Here is a 23,495-nt window from a genome sequence, read left to right as displayed (position 1 = left end):
ACGGAATCCAGGCTGTAGAAGAATGTCATGGTTGCGGAATTTGAGAGGGTGGCTGCACCACTAATGAACTTTTTAGGTCAGCTGTATCTAATGTAAACAAGGTCAGGGTAGCACAAGAAGAGGAAGGAGTGGCACAAGAAGAAGAAGAAGGGCTAATGTTAAAACGCATATTCTTACAACTATGTCGTTAAAAAAAGTGTTTATCTGTAAAAAAATATTTTGAAAAACACTACAGTATTTTTTGTTGATAAATATTTGCTTTACTTGCCTGTCACATATCATATTTAAATAAGCTGGTATTACACGAAAGTAAAAATAATTTGTTTTCCTTTTGATTGCTTAGATTTCCCTAATTTCCCGGACTAAAACATATCCACATTTTTACATTACATATGTATACACAATACGCATCCTTGACAAAAGCGCGCACCCTCATTCAAGGGTGCCAACCTCATTAGGTGGGAGGTGCTTCGACGATTGTAATATGAGCTACCAATCAAAAGACCGTGAGACCCTAATAATACTCTACCATATTTGAAAATTATTCTTATTACCCTGAAAATTACCTCGGCGGCCATTTTGAGGTAGCTGAAATGTGGTTAATTTCAGTCCAATTAAATATATTACCAAGTGATTGAGTTCTAACATCCGGCACATTGGCGGATTTTAAGAAGGAGACGTGGGAATAGATGCGTTAGAAGACATTTCTATTAGCTCTTTATAAAAAAATGAATTTTTTTATAACAAAGTACAATAATATCTACTCGTAATAAATAAATAGTACCTAAGGACTACTTGCAAAAAACAATTTAAGTATTGGTGAATATACACACAGAAAAAGAGACATAATAGGAGCAAAGGAATGGGCCAATTAAAATCGTATACTGGAATATCAAACCATGTTAGGAATAAGTCATCATCATCAAGGTTTTTTAATTCCGTGAATCACTCCGCTTTAGTCTTGTCCTCTTCTTCTTCTTCTTCTTCTTCTTGTTCTTCTTCTTCTTCTTCTTCGTGCGACTAGGATTATTCCTGTTTGTCTGTCTCTTATTCTGTTTCAGTTGTTGTTGACTGTATATTGTCTTTCCACCTTTTCGGAGGCCTTCCAACGGGTCTTCTGCTATACGGCTTGTTGTTTTTACAGATGTTTGCTAATCTATCTGGCTCCATTCGGTTTACATGTTCGTTCCAGTTTTTCTGTCTTGTTTTTATCCACCTGTTAACATTTTGAATTTTGCATCGTTCTCGTATACTTATCTTGCTTTGTCTGTCTCTTAATGATATGCCCGCTATTGATCTTAATACTTTCATTTCGATATTGTTGATTTGTTGTTTCGTCTTTCTTGTATCGGTCCTTGTCTCCGCTGCATATGTTAGGATAGGTCTTACTGTTGTCTTGTATACTTTTATTTGGCTTTCCGTGGTCAGATATTTGTTTCTCCATATGGTTTCTCGGAAGAAACCACTTACTCTTGCCGCTTTTGTTGCTTGTGTTGTGGTCTCTGTTCTTATATTCCTGTCACTAGTGATCTCTACTCCTAGGTAATTGAATTTCATTACTTGTTCTACAATTTTGCCGTCTATTTCTAACTTGCATCTACGCGGCTATTTACTTATCACTATACATTTATATGTGATATTGAAAGTGTGGAGCTGCCTTTGTAGGTCATCCTCGTTATCAGCAATTAGTACTGCATCATCGGCATAGCATAGTATCGTAATTTTATGCGCTCCCATGTGGTATCCAAGTCGTTTTCTTACTTCGTGAATTATTTGATTCATCACCATATTGAATAACAATGGCCTGAGCGAGTCTCCTTGGCGGATTCCTCTTTTTAGTTATATGTATTCTGTTTCAACAATTTTATTGTGCTGTTCATCAGACTAATGCCTCTATAATTTTCAGGATTTTTCGAGTCTCCCTTTTTGAGTACCGGTAGCAGGAGACTTTCCTTCCATTCCGCTGGTACTACTCCTATATTAGTACATTCGATAGCTGGTACATTCCGCTGTTCTTGTATATTGTCAAATTTTGTTGTATATGACTTTGCTTTCGTTACAATTTTCTTCCACTCATTGCGATATGTGCATAGGTTCTCCCTTTCAGGATTTTGATGTATCTAATAACCTAGTCCTCCCATCTCTCTGTAGGTCTTTTCCTTGGTCTTTCAGTTTATGGCTTCCATCTGGTGATCTTCTTAACCAGTAGGTCATTTTTCCTTCTCTCTATGTATCCCAGCCACCTCAGTCTCTGCGCTTTAATAATTCTAACTATATTTTCTCTCTGAATTATGTCTCTTAGTTCATGATTCATTATTCTTCTCATTTCTCCGTTTTCCATTCTTATAAGGCCCATACTTCTTCTGAGGATTTTTCTTTCAAATATTCTTAAATTTTCTTCACCTCTATCTGTGAGGCACATTGTCTCAGCTGTGTCTCAGCACAAATTTAAATATAGGATGGCAGTGTAAAAGACGGAGATGCCATACTGAACAGAGTAAAGACACTCGTGTATCTGGGCAGTAATTCCGATGAGAGTCGCAGAAATTAAAAGCAGAAATAGCACAAGCCCGAGATACCTTTGTAAAAATGTAAAACGTACTTTGTAGCCACGATCTTAGTTTTGGCCTTCGCGTTCGAATGACATATTGATATAAATCTTTCCAGTCCTACTGTGTGGAGTGCAAGCATGGACTCTAAGTGAGGCTATGCTTAAACGTGTGAAAGCCTTTCAGATGTGGGTTTACACACGACTACTAAAAATAAGCTGTGTTGACAGAGTTAGCAATGAGGAGGTTCTTAGACGGCTGAACCAAACAACACAACTATTACTATTCAATGTAATAACATAATATAATAATATAACAACGTCATTGAAGGAAAAATCTAAGACAATGGTATGGAAAATTGTCTACATCATTATTAAGAGATGTCAATAAAGTCACGATAGCGAATATAGTAGACAACATGATATCAAACGATCGATAATGGTCATGGAACTGGAAGAAGAAGAAGAAGAGATGAGAAGTCTCATCTTCGATCGTTTCTTTTATGCAACTGACATTATGTCTGGTCTTGGGATTTTGTTTTCTATTATATTTTAATTTTGTACGAATATTTGCTAATACAAGTCTTTGAATAAGCGCTGGGATATTTTTTCTGCACTAGTAATGAAGTTACGAAATCATTGACTGATTAAAATGTAGTTTCTTTGATTGCGTATTAATATATTTTTAGTATTCAGGTGGATAACGTACGATAAGATAATTTAAACCCAGACTGTATTCTTCCGCCACTTTATCCCGTCGTGCCATAGGTCTTCTTCAATATTTCTGTCTCTCACCTATGGTCTATTCCTTCTCTTTTCTCTCCAACTCGTTCCCGGTTTACCTCGTCTTCTCTTGCCTTCTGGTTACCATTTTATTATTTCTTTTGGTATTTGTTTTTCATCCATTCTTTTTAGGTATATGTCCGAACTAGATAAGTTGTTTTGTTGATAACTCATCTATGATTATTCGCTTGATTGTCATTTTTTTCTCTATTGCATTCATTGTTAGTCCTTTCTCTTCTAGATCTTCCTGCTGCTCTTCTCCAAAAATCCATTTCCGTTGCTTTCGCCTTGCCGATGTTCTTTCTTTGACTTCTGTGTCCTGTGGTGACGTGACAAATGGGTGGATCGAGTAGCTCAGGAGTCACCACTGCCGGTCCTAAGCTCGGATAAAGGAGGAAGGTTGGGCAGTGGGCTGACAACCCACTCCCGGAAAAAACACACTGTTACGAAACCTGAACATTTGCATCGGAATACAGGACGGAACTTTCGGGAACGACTTAAGCTACGAAATATGGACTATGCATTTGAAAACTGGAATGTGAGGACACTAAATAGACCAGGAGCTTAAGCCGCACTTCTGCAAGAACTAAAAAGATATAAGCTCGTGATTACTGCTCTTCAGAAGACAAGATGGCTGGGGAAGGTGTCAGGGACACTAAAATGCACACAATTCTATATAGTGCGATGGATCAAGGAAGCAAAGAATGTGGAGTTGCATTTGTGGTGGATAATGAGTTTAAGTCAAAAATCATAGACTTCCAGGCAGTCAGTGACAGGATATGCAAGGTGAGAATTTGCACCCACTTCTTCAACCTAACAATGATAAATATTCACTGCCCAACAGAAAAACAAGAGCAACATACAAAGGAAAGCTTCTACCAACAGCTGGAGCTAGTATATGATAATGCGCCAAAAAATGACATCAAGATTATAATGGGTGATATGAATGCTAAAACAGGAAAGGAGCCGCAGTTCTTTGGAACAATAGAAAAACACTCACTGCACAATGAAACAAGCAAAAATGGGGAGTTTTTGATAAATTTTGCCACCAGTAAAAACATGAACACATGCTTCCCACATAAAGACATACATAAAATGACATGGATTTCACCAGATGGAATCACAACCAATCAAATTGACCATGTGCTGATAGACAAAAAGGCAGCTAGTAGTATCTCCGATGTGGGAACACGACGAGGAGCATGCTGTGGATCAGACCATCTTTTACTACAAACCAAATTTAGATGCAGAGTTAACAAGGAAAGAAAGGAAAGAAATGAAAGACCACAAAGAACAAACAAACTTGACCTGGAAAAACTGAAGATCCAGGAATGTAAAGAGAAGTTCGAACAAGTAGTCGTAAATTATTTAAGGACGCTAGAACTGCACTCCATAGAGGGCAAATGGAGTAATATCAAAACAGCAGTACTGACTGCAGCAGCGTCCACCCTGGGAAACAAGAAAAAGGAGAAAAAAGGAGCATGGTTTGATGACGAGTGCAGACAAGCAATAGAGGAAAGAAATGAAGCACACAAAATGTACATAACAAGAAGAACACGGGAAAGACGAACATTATTTGAAGTAAAATCAATGGGAAAATCCCAGTAGCCGGCTGTATACCATATTTAAAAATCATACAGAACAAGTAAAAATTTCGTTTGTATAATGGTATAAAAAGTTTATTTATAAACTATTAAAAAGTCATCCAAAGGATTCGCAAAACGTTTTAGATCTAGATCAGATCATCTTCAGTGCGTTCTGCTAAGTAGATGAAACTACCAACCTTATAGAATAGGTGACATCAAGAAATATGATTTACATTTCGAAAAACTGGTGTTAGTAGTGACTCTAAGTCGATATTAACCCTTAAATGCATGATTTTTTTTATTGATGTCAAATATCAAAAAAGGCCTTTAGCGGAAGCTTAGTAATGTTGAAAAAATAATAAAAAAAATAAAGTTTAATTTTAAACACTTGTTTTTGACAATAACAGGTTTGTTGCCAAAATTCTACATTGTGCATACAAGGTCAAGTTAGGATATAAAATCTACATTGTTAATTTACATGAAAATTATAAAAACAATTATTATTTTTATTGAAACACAGTGCCACACCACATTTCTGACATTTTGTTTGTATCCCTTACAATTGAGATATTTACACCGCTGTTTGTTATCTTCTAGAGTTGGCCAGTGTCCATATTGGTCCCTACTAATATCTTTGGGGGGAATGTACTGAGCTGGTCTTCTCTTTTTCTTTTCTTGGATGTCAGCTTCCAATATATTTGGTCTCCCTCTTTTTGCTGTGGTTTCTTCATCTTGCACAGACACTCTGCAAGTTCTGTGCGAAAAGCCGCTTGTGTTAAAAGCTTTGCCTATGGGTTCTTAGCAACCGTCGCTCTTTTATAGAGTATCCAGGAATTGGCAACTGTTAAATCAAGTAAGTGATAAAATAGCCGGAGGTACCATTTCCTACTTTTTATAGAAATTTTTTATCTTCCAATATGACTTTCCATGAGATCAACCCCTCCCATATGGCGGTTATATTCTTTAATTACAAAGGGACAGTCTACTTCGGTAGATTTTTCGCAGTCTTATCAAAGCGTTATATTTTGTATATAGGAGATATACCTGCAAAAGTGGAAAGCAAGACAACTTTTTATTATCTTTCCATATTGTAGATGAGATATCTACGCCGTCATCCGTAGCAGTATATTCATGACTATCACCACGAGGAAATTCTTCATATCCGTATGTGTTGGTAATTTGCAATACGGTATCCGTTGCCTTTGAACTGTTCCCAATGATAATATTCCCCTTTTGGCTTTATGTACAAGCAGCTGTACACCTGTTACCTGTATAATAATTATCATGATAAAGACGGAAATTTTTATGCTATGGAATAATGCGAGCCAAACGAACAACTACATTACTGGATGCTCCAAGATCGGTAGATAGCAAGCTTTCATTCTCGTGGATGATTTGCTCACTTTCTAGCATTTCCATATTTTCTGTTGTGTCTATCTCCTCTGCCATATCTTTAGCCCCATTGCACGTTTCTTCATCAGATTCGTCGCCATAGTTAGGTTCAAATTCAGGGTCTGCAATACTATCTGTGTAGGAGAAATCACTTTCATCTTCACTACTCAGGCCAGTGAAATTTGCCCAATATTCCTGTAGATCATTTTCCGACAAATAATTCTGACGATGTATTTTGTAATAAAGAATCAGATGTAAATATTTTGTGTCAGGGATTCTTGAGTGCGCACTGTACCAAAACGGCAACAAAGAATGTTTTTCAATTTTCTCATGAATGCGGGAAAAACAACAAGGGAGCATAATAAAAGTAAAAAGTATATACCTTACCTACTAACTAGGATATTTTTTCAATAATAAATTACTAATATTCTAACTAGATAAGACTCACAAACTTCATCAAATAATACACGACGTTATAGGTTGGCTGCCAAACAATTCAATGAGTCGAAGTGCATGTTTATGCCATCTGTACAAAAAGTGCCAAACTATTTAATATTAACACTATGTAGACTAAAAGGCAACGCTATGCAGTTACTTCAAATTCGAATCAGAATAGAAATTTCATTCAATCGTTCACCTATGTTGCCGAACGGCAACACGATGCATTTAAGGGTTAAAAGATGAATTTAGAAATGTTCAAAGGGCAACATTATTCAATGCTCGATGATAACGTGTAATTCTTGCCAGTTTAGTGGACACAGACCAATCATTATTTGAAGTCTCAAGACAGAAAGTAGACAAGATATGTAGAAAGAAAAAGAGAGCTTATGAAAATAGACAAATAGAAAAAAATGGAAGAAAATTTCAAAAACAACGAAATTAGAGGGGCATACGAATGCCTCAAAAAGATAAGAAGTGGGTATAAACTTAAACAAGTCTATGTAAAGATGAAAGTGGGCAAATAAGCAGTGACCAACAGAAAGTCACAGAAACCTGGAAGCATTATTCTCAGACCCTACTTGGAACACAGGTAGACATGGAAGATGAAATGGGTATGAACTACGTAAAAAGAATGAAGTAGATAATGAAGTAGAAGCTCCAACTATAGAGGAAGTTCTCGAAGCAATTAAGGCACAGAAAAACAATAAAGCTCCGGGAGTTGACGAAATACCAGCAGAACTGTGTAAGGTAGGTGGCGACCGCCTAGCAAATCACACCCACGCGCTCATCAAAGACATATGGCAAGAAGAGAAAATACCCGACGACTGGAAAAAACGTATAGTATGCCCGATCTATAAAAAAGGAGACAAACTTCAGTGCAAAAACTACCGTGCAATATGTCTACTATGTACAGCTTATAAAGTCCTCACGTATATTATAAACCAGCGGCTCCAACCACTAGCAGAAAATATTATTGGAGAGTATCAGGCGGGCTTCCGACGGGGAAGATCGAAACTGGATCAAATATTTACAGTCAAACAGATCTTTAACAAATCATGGGAACACGATATTGATGTTCACAACGTGTTTGTAGACTTCAAACAGGCATACGACTCAGTCAAAAGGAACAAACTATACTATATATTAGCTGAATTGGCAATACCACACAAGCTAATAAGACTCATTAAAGCCACAATGGATGAAACTCAGGCATGTATACGAATTCAAAACCACCGGACATACTTTTTCAAAATATCGCAGGGACTAAAGCAGGGAGATGGGCTGGCCCCAACATTGTTTAACCTGGCACTGGAGTATGCGGTTAGGCAAATGCAAACTGGACGAGGAAACCTACTGACCAACCGAACGGTTTAACTGGCCGCTTATGCCGATGATATTAATATTATGAGTAGAACATCAACAGGAGCACAGGAAACATACGCAGAGTTAAAAGCACAAACAAAAATGTTAGGTCTGGAAATTAACACAGAAAAAACAAAAATAATGACTCAGACGAGAAGAAATATAGTCCCACAAAACATTATACATGAAGATGATATTGAAACGGTTGGAAAGTTTACATAACTGGGGGTAGAAATATATGCCGACGAATCAGAAGATGAAGAAATACGGAAGAGAATAACGCAGGCAAATAGAGCTTATTTTGCCCTCTCCCATATATTTCGGTCTAAAAGTGTCCACCGAAAAATACAAAGATGAGAACATATAAAACTTTAATTCGACCAATAACTTGCTATGGCAATGAAGCCTGGGTCCTGAAAAAATTATCCAAAAACAAAGTCGACACATTCGAAAGGAAAGTACTGAGGAGAATACTAGGACCTGTGAGGGAAAACGGAATCTTCAGAAGTCGATACAACAACGAACTTTATCAACTTTATAAGGAAGCACCCTGTCAGACTTCATTAGAATACAAAGATTGCAATGGGCCGGACATGTGATAAGAATGGGAGAGGATAGGCTACCAAAAAGAGCACTGAATGCTAGAATGCAGGGAAAGAGACCAGTTGGAAAGCCAAGAAAGCGCTGGGAAAACACAGTAAACAGCGACGCACAAGCCCTTTTAGGAGTCCGTGTATGGAGAAGAGCAGCCGCAGACAAGCAAGGGTGGAGGCAAAAAATAAAGGAGGCCAATTCTCAATTTGGGCTGTAGTGCCGTAGAAGAAGAAGAAGAAGATGTTCTTTCTTTAAGTGGCCATACCTCACAGCTATATAGAGTCATACTTTTCACTCTTGCCTCAAATATCCTCTTTGGTTATTTGGTTCACAATTTAACATCGTAGGTAATATCTTTTCTACCTGCCGTATTTCTTTCTCTTAGGGCTTTGGCTAATATTCCATTATGTGAAAAATTGATACCTATAATTGGATACCTATTAGATAGACCTGTTTTAGATATTTGTAACCGTAGCAATGTTTTCTCTGTGATCTTATATTAAATCATAGTTCTGTTATTTAATATGAGATCTTTTTGTTGTTCTTTAATGCACAAGTATTAAGTTTTCTTTTTATTAACTTGTAGAGACCAGACCATATATCATACTTTTCAATAAATTGTTGGGTTATATACTTTAAATCATCATAATCTTGTTCTACATATTTGTTTCCATCTTTAAAAGCGCATTCGAAGTATATTTATAATAAATTGGGGGACAGGCAACATCATTGCCCCAAGCTCTTTAATGTTACAAACCCTGTTGTTATTTGTGTCCCAGCTTTTATTTTATTAGGAAACTTCCTGTTCCTAATTTGGCATTGAAGTCACCTAAAATGATGTTAATGTCTTAAATTAAATAAACATGTAATTTTTATATATTATACATGTAAGCATACACGAGTATACTTCAACAACAACAATTTAAAGCGTTCACTATACTACTCGCGAAGTTGATCGACGTTCAGCGAGCACGAGATTTAGCTACTTCATGCGACTTAGCTTCGCCTCGGGATACTTCCATTCTGTGTCGGTTTTTGCGACCGAGTCAAAGGACTCTAAGTTAGTTTCTCCCCGCGCGAATGTGTTCCTCGAAGTTGAACGAGTGTGTAGAGATGAACTTCGAAAAACTTTCCCTAGTACTTGGTCGAGGTACTTCGCGAGACTGTAGAACTTTCTTTATTTTTGTCAGCGATATTGTACCTACTACGTGAAGGTCATTTTGCATACTTCTTCTTCTTCTTCTTTTTGTATAGACATGACTCTGTCTGTTTTTTCAATGTGCCTCTAGTAAATTGTCGTTCCATCGTTTTCGTGGTCTTCCCACTGATCGTCTTCCTATTGGGGAACCGTCTCTCGCTGTCCTGACTACCCTATTTGTTGGCATTCGGCTTATGTGGTCATTCCATTCTATTCTTCTGTTTCTTACCCAGTTATTAATATTATCCACCTTGCATCTCCTTCGTATATCTGTACTTCTAGCTCTGTCCCATAGAGTTTTACCATCGATTTTTCGGAGAGTTTTCATCTCCGCTGTTTCCAGCAATCTTTTTGTCCTCTCTGTGTCGGGTCGTGTTTCTGCCGCGTATGCCATTATTGGTCATATTGTGTCATTCAGGCAACCTGCGGCTCTGTTTGCTCTATTCACTTGATCTTCCACTTCTGTTTCGAGTCTGCCATAGCTAGATAGTGTGAAGCCTAGGTATTTAAACTCCATCACTTGTTCTATTATCTGACCTTCCAGCTCCAATTTACATCTTATCTTCCAGCTTCCAGCTCCCATTGCCGGCTTCAATTGGGTCAGTTAGTTCATCTTCCACTTTTACTTTTATTGTGTTGTTCTGGTAGATGTTTTCTATCGTTTTAATTATTCCCAGAGGTACATTTGTCGAGTATAACAAGTGGATAACGTCCTTTAATGTGACCCTGTCAAATGCTTTCTTAAGGTCCCCGAAACATAAATATGCCGGTTTGTTGTATTCCAACGATTTCTCTTGAACTTGCCTCATTATAAATATAGCGTCAGTGCATGACATTCCCGAACTAAAACCTTGTTGTTCTTCTGCTAATATTATAATTTCATTCAATTTGTTTGTTATCACTTTTGTTGTTAATTTTAATGTTGTGTTTAATAAGTTAAAGTTAATCCCTCTGTAATTCTCCGGGTCTGATTTGTCTCCTTTTTTGAAGAGAGGTATTAGGATGCTTGATCTCCATTCTTGTGGTATTCTGTTTTGTTCTATTACTTTTTGTATTAGTTTTAATAGTTGTTTAGTTAGATCTTGTCCTCCGTACTTTAGGAGTTCGTTCGATATTCTGTCCTCTCCTGGAGATTTTCTATTTTTTAATTTTCTTAATGCTTCCATTACCTCTCCCTCCTCGATGTTTATTTCTTCGTTTGTCGTAACTTCAGGTGTTGGTGGTTCATTATCGTCGCCTTTAGCAAATAGAGATCGGAAGTAGTCTGCCACGTTTTGTATACGTATAAAGAAATGTATGCATTTTATCTGATATCTTAGTAGAAGCAGTTTATATTGAAAAAAAATTGATTATTTATAACACAAAGTACGGCCCTTAAACTACATTTAGTCCAGCGGGGATCTGTTTTGAATTAGTATTTTCGAATGACACAAAATACCTTCCATTTCCTTTTATAATAAATAAATAATTTTATTTATTAAAGTGTAATAGTAGACCGGGCAGTACCGTCGCCCCCGCTAGTGAAATTATTCCGATTCGATTTTTTTGCACAAACTTACTCAAAAAGAGGTCCTTATAACATATCAACAGGGTGCCGTGGTCGAAAAATTGTTTAAACAATTTTTTTTAAACAAATTCACAAAAATAATTTTTTCCTTTCGAACAAAATTTATTTAGATACATTGGCTTATTCTGAGTAAAAAAGGTCTCTTGTCATTTTTTTCTAAAATTGATTGTTATCGAGTTATATGCGATTAAAATTTGAAAATGCGAAAATGGCCATTTTCAAGGCTTAATAACTTGATTAAACATTATTATTATAAAATTCAAAAAGTGATTAAATCAAGTTTCAAACCCTTTCTTCAAGGCCCTGAAGAGATCTTTGTCATTATTTATTTACAAAGCTGTTATTTTTAATTATTAACAATTAGCGCTATAGTCCAGGATGCATCCGTCGCCCTAGTTAGTGAAATTATTCCGATTCCATTTTTTTGCAGAAACTTACTCAAAACGAGGTCCTTATTACATATCCACAGGGTGCCGGGCGGTGCCGTGGTCGAAAAATTGAAACAATTTTTTTAAACAAATTCACAAAAATATTTTTTTTATTGCGAACGATTTTTTTTTAAATAATTTGGGTTATTCTGAGGAAAAAAGGTCTCTTGTGATTTTTCTGTAAAATTGATTGTTGTCGAGTTATATGGCCATTTTCGCATTTTTCAAATTATAAATCGCGTATAATTCGACAACAATCAATTTTAGAAAAAAATCACAAGAGATATTTTTTGCTCAGAATGTCCCAAATTATCTAAAAAAAATTTGTTCGAAGTGAAAAAATTATTTTTGTGAGTTTGTTTAAAACACCTGTTTAAACAATTTTTCGACCACGTCACCGCCCGGCACCCTGTGGATATGTTATAAGGACCTCGTTTTGAGTAAGTTTCTGCAAAAAAACTGAATCGGAATAATTTCACTAACGGGGGCGACGATACATCCTGGACTATAGCGCTAATTGTTAATAATTAAAAATAACAGCTTTCTAATAAAATAATGACAAAAATCTCTTCAGAACCTTGAAGAAGGGATTTTAAACTTGATTTGGTGACTTTTTGAATTTTACAATAATAATGTTTAATCGAGTTATTAAGCCTTAAAAATGGCCATTTTCGCATTTTTCACATTTTTAATCGCATATAACTCGACAACAATCAATTTTAGAAAAAAATGACAAGAGACCTTTTTTGCTCAGAATAAGTCAATCTATCTAAAAAAATTTTGTCCGAAATGAAAAAATTATTTTTGCGAACTTGTTTAAAAAAAATTGTTTAATTAAGTATTTTCTATGGGAAATAAGCCACAATTTTACTAAAAAATGAATTTATTAACGTTTCGAAGCCCAAATCGGGTTTCGTTGTCAAAATACAAAATACTATTAAAATAAACAATAGTCTTAAATATAAAAATGCCACAAGGAAATAACTTCAGAACAACATTAAAAAATTGTTTAAACAGTTTTTCGACCACGGCACCGCCCGGCACCCTGTGGATATGTTATAAGAACCTCTTTTTGAGTAAGTTTGTGCAAAAAAATCGAATCGGAATAATTTCGCTAGCGGGGGCGACGGTACTGCCCGGTCTATGTAACTTTTTCTGTAGTTAATAATGGTAGTATGATTAAAGAAATAGATTTTTGGGAAAAAATTATTTTTTCAAAAACAAATTAGACTCTTTGTCTAGACAAATTACATATTTATAATGTACACAAAAAGTGCATACAAGTTTAAAAAACAAAGATGAAAATCTATTTCTTTGTCCAAAATGCAGTATATCCCGAGATATAGAAAATGATAGTAGTTTTAAGTTGTTTTTTTTTTCGTTTTTGAACTCGTTGGATTTGTAGGTTCCCAGCTCCCCCTTCACTTACCACGACTAGCCACCATTTGAACTACATCTTTGAAAATTCGTCTAAAATACCAGTTTCTCGAATATGTAAATTTTTTTTCTACGGACAATGTTTTTGTTGTTCTTAAAATGTTCATAAAATACAAAATTTCCAAAATTTGGCATCAGGATTTTTTACTATAATCTATAATAAATAATTTGTTATCTTTTTTAGTACATTTTGCTAGTATCGCTCTTCTACTTTCATTTGGCATACGCAGAATTGCCCTATCTCCATATTTTCTGTCTTATGTTATTGCAAAACAAAGGTCTCTAGCATAAACAAAGAGAATAACTTTTAAACTAATCAATGGATGGGTCTGTAATTTTAAGGGTTTATTAAGTACCACAATACCCAACTTTGGGTGAAACACAAAATTTTTACGTTAGTTTTAATAAAATTATTAGCAAATAACAATTTTCATTTATTTTGGAGTTTGCGACGCAACAAATTGACTTTTTAATTTTTAAAAATCAGCTTTTTAAAGCTTTTTTAATGTTCTGTTCTTTTCATTCCTATAGGAATGTTGGTTTCTTTATGAGATGGTATAGCGTATTTAACGCGAATGGTCATTCCAAGAACATGTGTGCACATAATATTCCTTCATGAACATTGGACAATTACAAGTACTTTGCACCCAGTCATCTTTTTTTTTCGGCAAAGACACTTCCCATTCACTAAAACACTGTATCTTTTAAAAACCCTTTTAGTCATTTTAGCCCACTGGTAGGCATTAGTCAATTGTTTTAAAGTAACATTTGGCTGCTTTAAAACTGTGTAGTTTTACAGTTAATATTTAAGGCTATGCGTGCATGTGCAACAAGGGTGAACTTGAAAATCCCCGTTTCGAGAAAAACGCAATTTTAAAGTTGTTGAGCGAGGGCGAACTCGGCAAATTTGATTATTTAATTCAATAGTTGAAGACAATTATGATTATGAATTAATGAACCAATGTATCATATGAAGGGATGAACGTAGAAAATAAGGGGAAAAGAAAAAAAATCGCACAAAGTCGAGTTCGCCCTTTTTGCACGTATAGCCTCATTTGTTTGACCATTTAGTTACCATTTCAAAAATAATGTATTTTTGACCTTGTATACTGTAATACTTACAATGTTTACAATATTAGTCCATTGTTTCACGGTTTTTGCTCTAAATTTTAAAGAACCGCTTGGATTACCATGAAATTTGGCATACGCATAGCTTACATGTCAAAGAAAAAAAGTGATATTGTGCCGATGTGTGCTTTTGTCCTGGGGGTGACTTTCACCCCCTCTTGGGGTGACAAAACAAGTCCGGAAATGGGTAAACTGACTAATTTTAAGTAACTTTTGTTCTATAGAGCTTTTTCGCCAAGTCAACACTTTTCGAGTTATTTGCGAGTGAATATGTTCATTTTTCAACAAAATAACCACATTTTTAGACGGTTTTTCGCAAATAACTCAAAAAGTAAGTATTTTGTCGAAAAAACGTTCTTAGCAAAAATATAGCCTATAAAGAAGTAAAAAAATGGTGTACGCGTTAGGTCTCTGGATCTCGTAGAACCAGAGTTATAGCCAATGAAAAATAGATTCATATTCACCAAATTTCAAATAGAATATTTCGACGTGAAATATCCAAAAAATTAAGCACTTTTTGGGAAAAACCCTATAACTTTTTTAAAGTATTTAAAAAAAGCTTTATTTTTGTTTTTACGAAAAGTTTCTAGCATTAAATTTAAGCAAGTTACGCTCAAGATAAAGTTGGTCCCTTTTGTTTTTGCAAAAAAAAATCGGGAAGACCACCCCCTAATTAGCAACTTAAATGAAATTAACCGTTGCCGCTCCACAAATTATTTTACTTACATTGTGTTTATATGATCTGTAAGTTTCATCGATTCAAAGTGCTTATTTTTGAAAAAATTTGGTTTCAAAGTAAAATTTTTAAAAATTTAAATTTTGAAAAATATGCTTTTTTTCAAAATAACTTAAAAATTGTTAGAGATACCAAAAATCTCGAAAAACAAAAAAAGTCAGATTTGCTTTTCTGAATATCATGTATTTTTTTGTTTCTCTGTTAGATAAAAATTGATCAAGATTTGGTGTTTCTAAATTTGCTTACATTCGTGATCAGTGATTCGTTCAACCCCTTTTAACTACAGCACTTTCAATAATAAAAACTTTGAACCGATGAAACTTACAGATCATATAAACAATATATACACGAGTCAAGAAACTTGTGAAGTCGTTACGATTAAGTTCATTTAAGATACTAATTAGGGGGTGATTTTCTCGATTTTTTTACCAAAACCAAAAGGGACTAACTTTATTTTGAGCGTAACTTGTTTAATTTTGATGCTAGAAATTTTTTTTATAAAACAAAAATGAAGCTTTTTTAAACACTTTAAATAAGTTGTAATGAGTTTTCCCCGAAATGTGCTTCATTTTTGGTTATTTCACTTTAAAATATTCCATTTGGAATTTGACGAATATGAACCTATTTTTCATTAGCTATAACTCTGCTTCTACTAAATAAAAAGACGTGATATATACACTATTTTTTTAAATTTTTTATAGGCTATATTTTTGCTAAGAATGCTTTTTCGACAAAATACTTACTATTTGAGTTATTTGCGAAAAACCGTCTAAAAGCGTGGTTATTTTGTTGAAAAAATGAACATATTCACTGCCAAATAACTCGAAAAGTATTGACTTAGTGAAAAAACTCTATAGAACAAAAGTTATTTAAAATTAGCCAGTTTACCCATTTCCTGACTTTGTTTGGACGAATATCTTTTAACCCCCAAGAGGGGGTGAAAACCACCCCCAGGGCAAAAGCACATATCGGCACAATATCACTTTTTTCTTTGACTTGTTAGCTGTGTGTATGCCAAATTTCATGTCAATCCAAGCGGTTCTTTAAAATTTAGAGGTTTTGCAATATTTTACCGTTAAAGAATGGACTATATCACAATTTGAATGCAAGAAACTGAATTGGCGGTAAATATACAGTATATATTATTATAATAGCACGAAAGCAACTAACTACTCTTGTGTTGCATTCTAGGAGTTGGCGTGTTGTGCGCACATGTTGATAATCCGTTATTTTTTGGTGCGCAGTATTAGGTATTCCCAACCATTACTTTGGGGTTTGCATAGTAATACATAATTGAATTTAACTTACAGCTCATTGACTTTTCATTCAAACAAAAATTACAAACATTTTACTTTATGAAGTGTCTACATAAGTATTGGGTAACAAGGCACGATACAGCACGCAATTGTCCAGATAGTACCTCATTTACATAAGCAAAATATTCATCTCATCCAACCGAAATTTAGCACACATTTCAGTCGTATTATTTTTTCGGCGACATTATTATAAAAGTTTTTTCAACGACAACCCGTTATATTATATTATTATTATTACCAATAATAACAGATTGGATCATGAAGAAAGTAAGCGATAAAAAAAAGGTATTAGGTGGAATCTGTATAACTAGTTGGAGGACTTAAAGTTCGTAGACGGCTTGTCTCCTATTCCTAACTGAACATGGCAATCATATGCAAAAGAAGATCGACTAGCTTGCAAAATACTTCAACGTAATAAGTCTGGATCCCGCGTATGAAAAAAAGTTGATTAATAGCAAGCTGAAAATTTGTTAATAGCTTAAGGGTGTCTATAGTCGGACAAACTTTGATATATGGGAACACTGGAACAAGGGAAGTTTTAATTGTGGAACAGGTTAAAAATTTGGAACGGTCAGACCACGAAAACGGCACATGTATTTTGTCCGAAAGAACAGACTTACACTCTCCGAACAGAGATTAAACTCTCATGCAAAAATCAGACTGCTATTTATCACCAAATGGGCGTTTTAATGAGTGGAACATGTAGAATATGTCAAATGATAGGAATTATGACAGGTGATAAATAGCAGTTTGATTTTTGCATGAGAGTTTAATCTCTGTTAGGAGAGTTTAAGTCTGTTCTGTCGGACAAAATAAATGTGCCGTTTTCGTGGTCTGACCGTTCCAAATTTTTAACCTGTTCCACAATTAAAACTGCCACTGTTCCAGTGTTCCCATATATCAAAGTTTATCCGACTAGACACCCTTAAGCTATTAACAAATTTTCAGCTTGCTATTAATCAACTTTTTTTTCATACCGGAATCCAGACCTATAATGTTATGTTTGAACACCTTAATACAAAATTGCTTAGATCAACGAAAATATGTCTACCTCACCTTCATATACTACAAGAAGGCATTTGACAATGTCAGGCATGAAATCATGATGGAACTACTACATAAGGCCAAGATTGGCCAGAAGGAGTCAGAATTATTCAAAATCTACTAAAACCAAGTGGCAAAGATGAGGATTGATACTTGAACCAATTACGGATTGATTACGAATTATCCGAACCAATGATTCGAACCAATTACGGATTATTAATTGAACCAATATACGGATGAATTTGAAATCCGGAAGGGTGTCCGCCAAGGCTGCGTACTGTCTCCGATGCTTTTTAATTTATATGTGGAAAATATATTCGCGGAAGCAATAGAAGGCACGGAATTAGGCATTAAGGTGAACGGTATACTAATTAGCAACCTACGCTATGCGGACGACACAGTGATTATAACCGACAATTTGGAAGATCAACAGTTATTATTAGATAGGTAAAAATTATGGCCTCAAGACCAACAGTTTGAAAACGAAATATATGGTCATTAGCAAAAACCCTCCTTCTTCTTCTTAAAGTGCCGTCTCCTCAATGGAGGTTGGCTACTACAATTGCAAACTCTTCTCTGTCTTCAGCTGTTCTTATTAGCTGTTCAAAATTTAGCCCTGTCCATTGTCGGATATTTCTGAGCCACGATAGTCTTTTCCTTCCTAGTCCTCTCCTCCAGAAGACCCGATAATATGCATAGGTGACGATCGCATAAAATGCGTGAAACTTTTAAATACCTTGGCACCACAACCAATGACGAATGGGATCCACAACATAAAATTAAAACCCGAATACTAATGGCAAGACAAGCCTTTATGAAATTCAGACCGCTCCTATATAATCAAAACCTAAATTTCAAAATACGCTATACAGAATGGTCAAGTTCTACATATGGTCCATCTTGCTTTATGGCATGGAAACGTGGACTTGAAAAGAACATCAATCAACAAACTTAAATCATTTGAAATGTCGTCATTGAGAAGAATGATGCGCATATTGTGGGTGGATAGATTTCGAAACAATGACGTCATTAAGAGAGCTGGCGTGGAAAGATGACTCTTTTAATTAATTAAAAAACGCAAGATTAGTTACCTTGGTCACATATTACGAGGAGCAAAATATGAAATACCACAGTTAATCCTACAAGGGAAGATCGAAGGTATCAGTAGGAGGTGTAACCAAAGAAAGTATTCCACCTGTTGTCAATCTGGTGGTATGGAAACGATATTTATTGTCGTTTTCTGTGCTACTTCGATTGATAACTTACTTTGTTTTTCGGTAGATGGCTCTAGTACATCCGTGACATTTCATTCTTTGCAATTCGGAAAAGTCCCAAAGTGTGATGCCTGGGGAAATCGGAGAGAAGAGAATATGGGACTACTGATGAGGGGGAAAAGACTCCCGAAACCGGTATAGACTCTTCCTGCTTTCTCTGATTTAACCAGAGCATTATGCAGCTGCTGCATTTTTGTGTTGCAAAGAAATTGAAAATGTTTATACATTTTTAATTCATTTATTCTTTTGTAGGAGTATTAAAGAATCTTTCTTGTTGGAACTTTTACCACGCTAAGCAGATGAGTTGCGAATTATTTAAAATTTTCTCGTCTTAATATCCTCGGCATCCTGTATGATTTATAAATTTTGAAAATCTTAGGAGGTGTAACCAAAGAAAGTATTCCACCTGTTGTCAATTTGGTGGTATGGGAACGATATTTATTGCCTTTTTACGGAACGAAGGCAACAGAAATAAAGTGAGTGAGAGAGAAAGGGGGAAGTTATTTTTAAGGGCCGAAAAAAAAATGAAAGAAGAACTCTATGTTTTCCCAATTATTGCTATTTTTTAAATAATAAACATAGTCCTGTCGCCAGTGGGGGTACAACGGCCTCCTTAATTCAGATGGGTTTATCCAAGTTTTTTTATGTATTTTGACCCGTAGAACATTTTTTGGGTAACAGTCGATCCGGATGTCGATAAGATTGTTATAAACAAAGAACTTGAGGAATCGCATAACAGCGATTTTTCGCAAAACAAAACATTTTTTTTTGTATTATTTGGGTCATTCTAAGCAAAAAATGTATTTACAAGTTTTTTTGGTAGGTGGCATAGTTTTCGACATAAATGCGGTTTAACTTTCAAAAAAATCGAAAAATTGCAATTTTTGAGCCCGAATAACTTTTGGTTGAAAAATAAAATAGCAATTCTGCTTACCGCATTTGAAAGTTTAAGTCAAATTATATCGGTTTTGATTATTTGCATTGCTAAAAATTTATTATTTTATTGTTAAACAAAGTTATAAACACCTAGTATGTGAGTGATGTTTTCAATGATTTCTCATTTAAAATCGAACGAGTAGGTAGAGTAGCTACAAGTGCAAGCGAGGCAATTTCTACGTAGCATGCGTTAAAACGCATGTATTAGGTACGGGAAACACTATGTGCTTATAGATTTGTTTAACAATAAAAAAATTAATTTTTAGCAATTCAAATAATCAAAACCGATATAATTTTACTTAAACTTTCAAATGCGGTAAGCAGAATTGCTACTTTATTTTTTAATCAAAAGTTATTCGGGTTCAAACATTGCAATTTTTCGATTTTTTGAAAGTTCAACCGCGGTTATCTCGAAAACTATGCATTCTACGAAAAAACTTGTAGGAATATTTTTTGCTTAAAATGACCCAAAAAATACAAAAAGATGTTTTGTTTTGCGAGAAATCCCTGTTATGTAATTCCTCAAGTTCTTTGTCTATAACAATCTTATCGACATCCGGATCAACTGTTACCCAAAAAATTCGTATTCTACGGGTCAAAATATATATAAAAAAACTTGGGTAAGTCCATCTGAATTAAGGAGGCCGTTGTACCCCCGCTGGCGACAGGACTAATTACTTTCATTGTTAAAATTAATTTTTTTATTGTTAAACAAAGCTATAAACACATAGGGATTTATGTTTTCAATGCATTTCTCATTTGAAATCCAACGAGTAGGCACGCATTGCGCATACAGATTACGTACATTAAAACATGCATGCGTTTTAATGGGCACGGGAAACACTATGTGTTTATGGCTTTGTTTAACAAATAAAAACTTAATTTTTAGCAATGTAAATAATCAAAACCGATAGAATTTGACTTGAACTTTCAAATGCAGTAAGCAGAATTGCTATTTTATTTTTTAATCAAAAGTTATTTGGGTTCAAAAATTGCACTTTTTCGATTTTTTGAAAGTTCAACCGCGTTTATCTAGAAAACTATGCATCCTACGAAATAACATGTAAAACTATTTTTTGCTGAGAATCAGCCAAAAAATACAAAAAAATGTTTTGTTTTGCGAAAAATCGCTGTTATGTAATTCCTCAAGTTCTTTGTTTATAACAATCTTATCGACATCCGGATCAACTGTTACCCAAAAAATTCGTGTTCTACGGGTCAAAATACATAAAAAGAGTTGGGTAAGTCCATCTGAATCAAAGAGGCCGTTGTACCCCCCCTGGCGACAGGACTAACATTAAATTTTCAATTTCTATAGCTATTATTCAAATAATATGCGAAATTGAAAAACCAAAGATACATTTTTTGTAGGAGCAACATCTCTGGGTTCTAGGGGAAAATAGGCGCAAAAAGCAAAAACGTTGGTTTTTTATTAGATTTTGTTAAATAAAAAATTAGGCACAAGGATGGTAAATGACGCATATCATGATTATTGATAAAACGTACATCCTGAAGTACGTCCAGCAAAAAAATGGATTTCTATGAAAAATGTCAATTATGGTTTGCCTTTCGACAGATTAGTCCTGCCCGCCTGGACCAGTTGAGCACTTAATCTAGAACTTAACTACACTTATGTCGATCGAATAACTCAGTGGGACGAGCGGTTGACCGCACACCACTTTGCTGTGATAAATGCGAGTTCAATCCCCAACCAGGTCAACGGATAACAAAAAGACTGACGCGTCAGTATAAAACTCATTAGAATCTGAAGCTTGGACTGAAATATGCGGGCGTCTGATCGGCATATGAGGGAGTAGTACGGCAAGGGCTAAGGGCTTGCGGCTCAGTGATACTCCCCCATGGATCCCTACCGGAATGGCGTTGATGCATAAATACCGGTGTATATAAATAAATCTACACTTTTGTGTAGATTTCAATATTTTACGGTTGACTATTTTGCTTTATGGATCGGGTTCAATAAAATAGATTAGTATAAATTTATGGTCAATAGTTTTACCGGTCACATTCTCGCTGTCAGTCAATTCCTCGTAATACATAAGCATCAAAACAAAAATTACAAACATTTTAGTTTATGAAGTGTCTATATAATAAGTATTGGGTAACAAGACACGATACAACACGCAATTGTCGGGACACCTCATTTACATGAATTACGTCTGAAGATAATATTGTAATGGCTTTATGCCGTACCTATTGGTAATAAATTGGATATTGTACCTATTGAATGTCGATACTATACGCCCACTTCGTCAAACTTAATGAACTGTCGCATATTTCCTATAAATATTATGATTAATTCACTAAGTCGGTACTAACTAAACAAAAATAGTAATACCTAATAATATATTTTATTTATTTTTGAAGTTATACTTCTTTAGACGCGATTGGGAGTGATTTTTTATTATTCTGCGCGCATGCGCACACAGACAGTATAGCGTTAGTTGCTTAATCTTTCAAGTTATGTATAAATATATCAGTGCAAAAAAAGGTGTGAAAAGACCAACCTGCAAACATCGTTAGAAGACATCGGGGAATGGTGTATAAAATGGAAGATAGCCATCAACTCCGAAAAGACGCAAGCGGTACTATATAAGAAAGGAAGACAACAGCCAGAAGAACAGCTGACGGTGCTGAACAACCCCATCGAGTGGAAAAATGAAGCTAAATACCTGGGAGTCATCATGGACAAAGGATTAACCTTCCAAAAACACATAGAAGCCACAGTCCAGAAGGCCAACATGGCGAGAGCAACATTAAGAGGACTCACAGGAAGAAAAAGTAAATTAAGGCTAAAAACGAGGTTAAGACTAATAAATAGCATAATATTACCGGTATTAACATACGCCTCTCTCGCATGAGGACAAGTATGCAACACCCACAAAAAGAAGATACAAGCGGTCCACAACAGCAGCTTAAGAGAAGCAGCCAGAGTCCCAAGATACGTCGCAGAAAGATTCCTGTTCAGAGAACTTCAACAGGTGAGAGTCACCGAAATGATAACAGATAAAGTAAGGGTCAAATTCGCGGAGCTGGCGCACCACCCAAGTCACATACTGCGAGAGATGCTAGGATATGACGCGTTCCACCGATGGAAGCACAAACGTCCTAAACAGCAAATAGTGGATTAAAGTAAATCGTATAAAGCAAACAAAGAGTGACAAAGTAAAAGAAAAAGTAAAAGTGAAAGTAGTAGTCAGTTCGTAGCTCGAAACATCTAGTGCCGAAGAAACACGCAACCCAAGCGTAGGTCCAACACCACGACCAGGTAAGTCAGTCAGTAAGAAAATAGAGGAAAAGGCACAAACCAACAAAAAAAAACACAAAAAGAAAAACAAAAAAAGGCATAATCCACCAAAAAAAAAACATAACACAAAAATCATAAAATTCTTGAGCACCAAGCTATTGGACCGAGCTCAGTGGGGATTGGTGCAGTGACTTGGGGACCAAGCAAGCAATTTTAGTACCGCGGATAAGTAACTAGAAGATAAAAGCATAGAGCGCTTCACACTGGCCTAGTTTTGTAATTCGATTAGGGCACCACATTGGAATCTTATTACCCAGGATTCCATTGTGAAGAGCATTTGGCTAGGATAGTTGTGCCCCCATCGCGCATCAGCGTGCTATGGGGGGAAAGGGATGGCCTGGGGCATTGGAGCGAGGTGGGGTGATCCCTGTTTTTACTCGGGTCAAAACACCTCGCCCCA

Source organism: Diabrotica virgifera, chromosome 8 (genome assembly GCF_917563875.1).
Source record: "Diabrotica virgifera virgifera chromosome 8, PGI_DIABVI_V3a".
Taxonomy (NCBI): Eukaryota; Metazoa; Arthropoda; class Insecta; order Coleoptera; family Chrysomelidae; genus Diabrotica; species Diabrotica virgifera.
This window is presented reverse-complemented; position numbering follows the sequence as displayed.